The sequence below is a fragment of the Cervus elaphus genome, chromosome 6, assembly GCF_910594005.1.
Source record: "Cervus elaphus chromosome 6, mCerEla1.1, whole genome shotgun sequence".
In the NCBI taxonomy this organism is placed as follows: Eukaryota; Metazoa; Chordata; class Mammalia; order Artiodactyla; family Cervidae; genus Cervus; species Cervus elaphus.
In genome coordinates this window covers 11,604,452-11,612,775 of record NC_057820.1, presented here as the reverse complement: position 1 = coordinate 11,612,775, position 8,324 = coordinate 11,604,452, and positions in this window count along the sequence as shown.

Here is an 8,324-nt window from a genome sequence, read left to right as displayed (position 1 = left end):
CTGGACAAGCCTAGATCCTTTTATCCTCATGTGCCTGACAGTCCTATTTAGTCTCAAAGTTCTTTCTCATGCCAGACTGCTTGAGCATCTGGGTGAGGTTTTTTCCATCTCCTGCCTTCCCAGGAAGAGTCTTTTGTACCGATAGAGCTCAGGAAAGACCGAGTGGATGTTGATTAAATGCACAATGTTTATCATGGGCCTGGATCATCAGAGTCAACTCCCACACCTCTGGCTCTCAGACTCAGGGTATTTCGTTTTCTTCCCTTTGTGGTGAAGGGCTGAAGTCAGGAACCCATTGATTTGAGTCTGCATTCTCTCCCAATGGGAGGCTGATCTCAGGTGGAGCTGCAACCCAGGTTGCCTGGAGGACTTGATACAGGTGTGTCCTCATTGAACCCCAGCTCTGACATTCCTTAGTGTGGGAATTTGGAGGGAATACTGAGTGAAAGCCTAGATAGCAATTCATCTTGTAATTCTGCCTCTAAGTTAGATATGCTGGCAGTGTTTTCTGTTAGGTTTTTCATACAATTCCTGGAAAAAGCATTTCTAAGAATGGCTCTAATCAGCCATTTTCATCAGGCTGTGGATGCATTATTGAACATGTTGTCAATGATTAAGACTGAGAATTTGGGGAGATCATTAGCCAACATCTGCTTATCCCTTTGTGCCTATTCTAGAAAAATCACCAGTAGGATCTTTCCAGTCAACACCTTCCATCCCTCCTTTAATGCATCTGCTTGTGTCTGTGAGGTTCTGTCTAATGATAGACATCTGAGTAGCCAAGCTGGTACTTTAGTGAAGAGGTCAAATTATCCAGCAACTCAGTGGAATCCTTTCACGTTGGGAAAGTCCTTAGCTGTGCATGTAATTCTGCCTTAGTCCAAGAGAATACAACCTGTCTGTGCTGAACCTGGATTTATAAGGGGCTGTCAGTTACAGGAAAGCAGTATGGTTAGCCTTCTGTGTGTGTTGAGGGGGTGGCGTGTCATTGATCTAGTAGGAGGTTCAGCGGGGTGGGCAACAAAGAAGGCCCTTGTGGTGGATGTTGAGAGGAACAGGACAGGAAGCAGGGGAAACCTGGGAGGGAGTGCTTTCAGGAGCCCTAGAGGATTTTTCCAATTTGGAAATCCTTTGAGAAAACTGAGTTTCTGAGGGAAGCAATAGTGGATTCACCATGATGCTTGGAGACCTCAAAATGCCAATTGAAATATGCTTTGCATTCTTGTTCTATACCTTTTCTCCAATCAAGCATACAGATAAACTCAGGAATCACAAATGAGCTGCAAGTGGGCCAACGGAGTTTCATGTTGTCATGGGTGATTTTAGTCCAAAGCAACAAATTAAGAGGAGGCCCTTTAAGTTTTAAACATAAAATGAGCCATAGTCCTGGACAGCAGCTGCCCATCAGGACTTCCTGCAGAAACCAAGCTCTCCAGACTCACCACCAAGGTGAAGGTTTCCCTTTCCAGATAGAGCCAGCGAGAGCGGACACCGAAATAAAGGCTTAGAACCATGACCCATGTGGGAGGCTTACCCATGTTGAGTGGACTTGCTCCCGAGAACCTACGCCACTACTACTATAATGCAATTCAACTAACACTGTCTTGTAAGGAGATGATGGTAAAGGGCCCTCTTGGACACCATACTTGTATCTGCAGCAGTGCTGGAGATAGGGGTAAGCCACTCTGGCTGCTTCTGATACCACATTGTGTCTAAGAATAATCAGGGTCAAGGCTACACAGAAGAAAGCTTTATTTGGGTCTAGGAATTGCAATTTGGGAGATACAGATTCAGGTGAAACTGAGTATTCAAGGGAAAAGGAAAGTGTTGGGTCCTATGAGATGACTAATTTTTTTTGCAAAAAGTTATTACTGACACAGAGTGAATATTTATCCTTAAAGGATAAGCTGCCTGACTTTTTCCTCCCCCCTGCATTCTCATGTCTCTAATTATAATTGCTTGAGTTTGCTTTCTGGAATACTGGGAAGGCCTAGGAGACTACAGCCTTTTATCAACAGATGGGAAGGGACTTCTGTACCAAGGAAGGCTCCAACAACACCCTGTTTCATGGGATTTGATGATATGAAATGTTGTCCAGCCCTGGTTGATATTCATATTCGTTGTAGCATTATTACAATAGCCAAGATATGACAGTATCCAAAGTGTTCATTGGCAGATGAATGAATAAAGATATAATAAACACATGCTTGCACACTCACACAGAGGAAAACTATTGAAGGCATGAGAAATGGAATCTTGCCATTTGCAGCCAAGTAAACGGACCTTGAGAGCATTATGCTCTGAAGTCAAAGGCAAATACAGTATGATATCGCTTATATGGACTCTACAATTTAAAAGCTCATAGATACAGAAAATAGATGGGTATTTTGCCAGAGGGTAGGGATCAAGGGGCCGTCAAAATGGCTGCAGAAAATCTCAAAGTATAAACCTCCAGTTATATAAGAAGAATATGGTATACAGCATGGTCATTCTACCAATGCTGTATTGCACACTTGAGAGTTGCTAAGAGGAGAAACCTTGAAGTTCTCTTCATGAGAAGAAAAATCCTGCATGTATAGTGAGCTGTACATCTGAAGTTAATATAGGCTAACTCTACCACAATATTTAAGAAGGAAGAAGTGGAAGGAAAAAGAAAGGGAAAACCCTAGCCTTTGGGGGGTGTTGCTTTTCATAGGGGTGACCCCATGATCCATACAGGAATCTTTTAGGGAGAACTGACATTTCCCAGGAGGAGGGTTTTCTCTCGAAGTCAGATTTGATCAACACCACCTTTCTCAGTCTTCGGGCTGGCCCTTGGAAGGTGGCCTAGTTGTTGCGTCCCAGGGTGGTCTTTGTTCTACTTTGGACGGTGTTTCACTTTGTTTTGTCCAAAGGTGAAAGCTAAGTTCACAGATGTCGTGTGGTGTTAACACCATGGGCTGCACGGCACCATTTCCCGTGGAACATGAAACCTCTTCTTGAGGACAAACCCCAGCTCCAGGAGGCAGTACAGAGTGTCAAGCTTCTCTCACAGCTTCTGAGCCGGGGAGCGAACAACGCCGTACCTCTGGGGTCTACAGCAGGAGCTGGTCGTTCTTGTCCTCACAGGTCTGGGGGTTGGGGGGGACAGCCCTGTACTTGTGCACTCCTTTGAGACCCAAGTAGATTGAATGACAAATTTCCCACTGAGGATCTCCTAGTAGGGAGGTGCTTTGTTGGCTTTGCCCTGGTATTTCTTCAAACTGCTCTGTGGAGATGAGCAGTCCAATGACATGAAAAGCAGCAGTCAGACATTGAGCCAGGAGGACGTCAGTGGTTCAACACCACAAGAGAAGGAGCTGCCTGCCTCCAAAATGATGTTAGTAATGAGTCTCTTCTAGAAAAGACCTTCAGCCCAGCTCACTGCAGTACTGAGCTTTTGCAATTTGCCTGGACAGGAAGACATTGCCTCTTTCACTTCAATTTGCATCATCCTTTTTGGAGTGAACTGAAATCCAGTGTCATCTTGTAGATTGGCTCGGATGCCTGACAACTTACAGCAAGAGTGGGTGTGCTTAAGTGGCTCCCTCTTACGTGAAGGATCACAAGGGTGGGGCATGCAAGTGAAACCCTGTTTCTGTCCCACCTCGCCTGCCGCTACCAGCTGCTGTTCCCTTGAGAGGAGAATAACATGCCGCCTCTGCTACAGGAGTGGTCAGCAGAGCCAGTTCAGCCTGCCTGAGCTCATGTTTGTTCCTCTCAGCCTTTCTGACGTTTTTCTTTGAAGGAATAAACTTGAGATGAATCGACGGGAGCATCAATTTCAAGGGCCAAATTTTCGCATGCTGGGTCTCCTATACCACATCTAGTCTGGTCAAAGATGGGCTGCAAGGGGATTGTTGTCTTGGTTTATCTCAGTTTTTGTTTATCTAGAAGTGTTTTGTTTTTGAAGGATGTATTAGGTAAATCTTAAAAGTCTTCACTTCATTTTCAATATATGGTTGTAATACCTTCTGTTCTCTGAGAAATCAGCTGTCAATCTTATTGAGGCTCCTTTGCTTGGGATGGGCTGCTTTGCCCTTGATGCTTCCAGGGTTTTATCTTTAAACATCTGCACTAGGATATGTCTAGCTGTGGGTCTAGACATACTATGGAAAGTGTAGGAAAGCCAGTGTGTTCCCATGGGATGTTTCAAACTTCAAACACAAAAAATCACTAGCTGCATTCATTCTTAACTCGGTCAAGGCCACTGTCAAGACTTCAGGTCCCTCTGGAAGATGAAGAGAGCTCCCACAGGCCAGGAACAGGTTAACACTATCCCTATGTAAATTTAGCCTCCCTTTCTCAGTCAACAAAACTGGACTGCTGGTGGTGACAGAGCAGGAATTAGAATCAGAAAGTTTCTGCCTGTGTCCCATAGAGGATACCCCAGTGTGGATCATGGGCCTACGTAGGGTCACACTGGAGACATCTCACATCATCTTCTCCAGGATGTCAAGGTCTTTATCAGCAGGATTCTCCTCCACCACCTGTTTATGCTACCTTCTGAATGCCTTCTCCAGCACCTCAAGAGGTTTGAACCATGTTTGCCTGGGAAAAACTGGGATTTTAGGCCCTGCTAAGGGCCAGTGCCTGATCCAAGGAGCCCCAGACCCTTGGGAAGTGTCACAATTCCAGTCCTGAGCAGAAAAGCTCTGCTGTTGAGATGATCACAGTAGTATAGGTACAACTGGTAGACTCACTGTAACTGGGGCCAAGGAGAGGTTTGCCCAGCAGGCAGGACAGGTCATGTCTGTCACCAGAAATGTACCTCATCCTTGGGATGGGTCTGGCCAAGATGGACTCAATGGGGATGGATGATGAGCAGATTTTCACTGTCTACAAATATCCTAATATTAAGGTGATTTCATTTCTATGTTCAGGGGCAGATGCTGCTGTGTGCATTGTTTCTTAAAGGAAAAATCAGGTAACATTCTCTAGGTAACTTAAGGGAAAAGAGGATCAGAAATTAAATATGGAATGTCCGTGCAAACTAGTGAAATGTCCAATATTTTCTGTGTGAATATTCTAGATACATTCTAAACTAGTGTTCACTAAAGTGAAGGCAAAGCACAAAGACGCTTCAAGTTCTGTGTAAATTAAGGCCAATGGATGTCTTTCTGGGATAGCTTTGGGTTTATCCAAGTGTTGGCATCATTCTAACTATATTGACATGCTCATGTCACATTATTTTTACGTTTTTACAGCATGGGGAAAGAAACTGAATATCTTGGCAAAGGTGTAAAGGTGTCTAGGAGTGCCATGGTAGATCTTTTGTGTCTGGAATGACTTATCAGATCTTCAAGGGTCACGATATGGTTCTTGGCCCCTTGTTGAGGTTCTAGGAAATGAGACAACAGGGTTAGTACACAGGGTATTTGTTAGGGAGTGTCCTTGAGATCCACCTCTTGTATAAGGGACAGGACTGAGTAGAGTAAGAACTTGAGCTGCAAGGTCAAGTTGTCTGACAGTCACAGCTGACCCTGTAGCAAAACTCTGGAGTTGAAATGGGCCATCAGTCATCATGTGTTGGACCCAAGTCAGGGTTTTATATGCCTACCTTGATCAGTTACTGGGTATCGGTTCTTTCTAGAAGGGCATGACCTAGGGTTAGAAAGCAACTGCTACAGAAGCTGTCCCTGTCAGCTGAAATATTCCCAGAAGCTAGGACAAGTTTTTCCTTGAAAAGGGGTCTGCTGGTTACCTTTGTCTAACACAGTCCATTCTTCAGGCCCAATCCAAGACTCTTTATATACACTTAACAAATAATTCCTCTGGTAGTCAGAAGGACCCCCCCCCTCCGGCCCCCGACCTCCTTCCTGAATGAGGACAAACATGGGAAAGGCAGACCTAAAAGGATAAACTAAGGCCTCAGTTGCTCTTGTGGGTGGCAGTGGGTGGCAATGTTGTCACCGGTTATCACTGTCTCCCAGTGGTGGCTCCACCATTTACCTTCTCCACCATCCCATTGATTCCCATCATCCTCAGCAAGCTTGGTCTGGTTGACTTACCTGGTGGCTTAGACTCTCATCCCTGGAAGGTCTGAGCCCCTGGTCATCAGGTCCTCTTGTCCTCAGGTCACTTTTTGCTCTTGTCTGTTCATCACAGTTAGGAAAGGAGTACCATCAAGGCCCAAGGGGGTCACCTGTGTGACAAATACATTCCTGCTACCCCAGCTGCGGCTCAGCAGCACTGCCTTCCCTGCTTGTTGCCAAAATCTTGGCTCTCTGCACCAATGCCGAACAGAAATACAGAGACAGTTGTGGAGAAGGAAAGAGTGGCTTTATTACTTTGCCAGGCAAGGGGGCGCACAGTAGGCTAGTGCCTCAAGAACTGTGCCCCCTCCCCACAGTGAGTGAGTGGTGGTGTCATTCACTCAGTCGACTAAGTCTGACTCTTTGTGACCCCATGGACTGCATCACACCAGGCCTCCCTGTCCTTCACCATCTCCTAGAGCCTACTCAAACTCGTGTCCATTGACTTGGTGATGTCATCCAACCATCTCATCCTCTGTCGTCCCCTTCTCCTCCTGCCTTCAATCTTTCCCAGCACCAGGGCCTTTTCTAATGAGTCCGCTCTTCGCATCAGGTGGCCAAAGTATTGCAGCTTCAGCATCAGTCCTTCCAATGAATATTGAGGATTGGTTTCCTTTAGGATTGACTGGTTGGATTTCCTTGAAGTCCAAGGGATTCTCAAGAGTCTTCTCCAACACCGCAGTTCAAAAGCGTCAATTCTTCAGTGCTCAGCTTTCTTTATGGTCCAACTCTCACATCCATACATGACTATTGGGAAAACCATAGCTTTGACTAGACAGACCTTTGTCAGCAAAACAATGTCTCTGCTTTTTAATATGCTGTCTAGGTTGGTCACAGCTTTTCTTCCAAGGAGCAAGCATCTTTTAATTTCACGGCTGCAGTCACCACCTGGTGAGTAAGGAGAGGTTATATAGTCAGGTAGGGATATGTCATAAGGATCAAGGCAGTAATAGTCTTCATTCCTCCTTTACAAAATTTCAGAAGGATGGGGTTGCTGACAAGGTTAGGCTGTGTGCAGGGTCTTAAGTGGTCTATCTCCTAATCTTAATGAGCCTCTCAAGCCCTTTAATCTTGGTGGTTTCATTGCTGCTTCTCCTTTGATTAGCAATGGTTCTGCCCTTTGGAATTAAGAGAAACTTATGGAGGCTGTGGAGTCTTGCCTATGAGGAATGGGGGACAAAAAGGCCTCTGTGTCCAGGAGCCCCACAGGGCCCTGCTAGGCATCTTGCTAATCAGTGAAATACCTGTGACAAGTTGTTGACTCTTCTTGCCTGTCTGTCCCAGGATGTGAGGAACAGAAGATGTATGCTGGGAGAAGAATTCTCCCTTTGGGCTCTGGAAGTTTAGAGCTCATGGTCCCTACAGTTGCATGGATGGAAAGCATACAGTCCTCAAATGGGTCATGAGTGTGATAGTAAGTGGGGATCTTCTTGCATTTGCCCACTGGTCTCAGGTATTCTGATGAGTGCCACAGCATCATAAAAAAATATGTGAATCACAGTATATGCTTCATCCTGGAGGGATGGCATCTATCCTTAGAGTATTGCCTCTGAGATGGCCTGACCATAGGTACCCTGGAAGTATTGTTTATTCTCTGGAGCCAGCGGCTGAGTAGTGGTATAGCCTGTGATGCAATCTGTGAATTCCATGGTCATAGTCCATGCCTTCCCTTTGTTCACCTTGAGATGGATGCCTTAGTCTGATGTGATGATATTGATGGTTCTGCAGGATACTGTATATTGGGTCTGATGCTCTATCCCCTTTAATAGTGGTGCTGGCTAAACACCTCTCGGCAGGGACTTCACATACCAGGAATGTCTATTTTTCTTGTTATTTCCAAACACTGGCCCTTAAGATAACAGTCCACTGGGGTCAACTTTATAGCAAGTGACTGGTTAGTTACTGTCATGAGAAAATGTGCTGTTCTGGTGCTCAGGACTTGACTGTTGTTGGAAAGATAGACATTCAGAGGGGGTAGAAGATGCCAAGTGAAATCCTTTTGCTTTGGAGCCCACAAACATCACTGTCTCTACATGTGTGGCTGTTGTATTGTTGGCCACCCTAGTGCTGTTGGCATGAAGAATATATGAGTAAGGGCTAGATGACATCAATTGGCAAAATCAGTCTTCTTGGTTTATATCTTTTACATGGTGATGGTTCTCTGGAGGATCTCAATACATGCTGCAAAGATCTTCTTACTCTGTGCCCACTCGCATATGTCTGCCTACCTACCCTTACCCAGGACCACCTTGCCCTCAATCCTTCAATCTT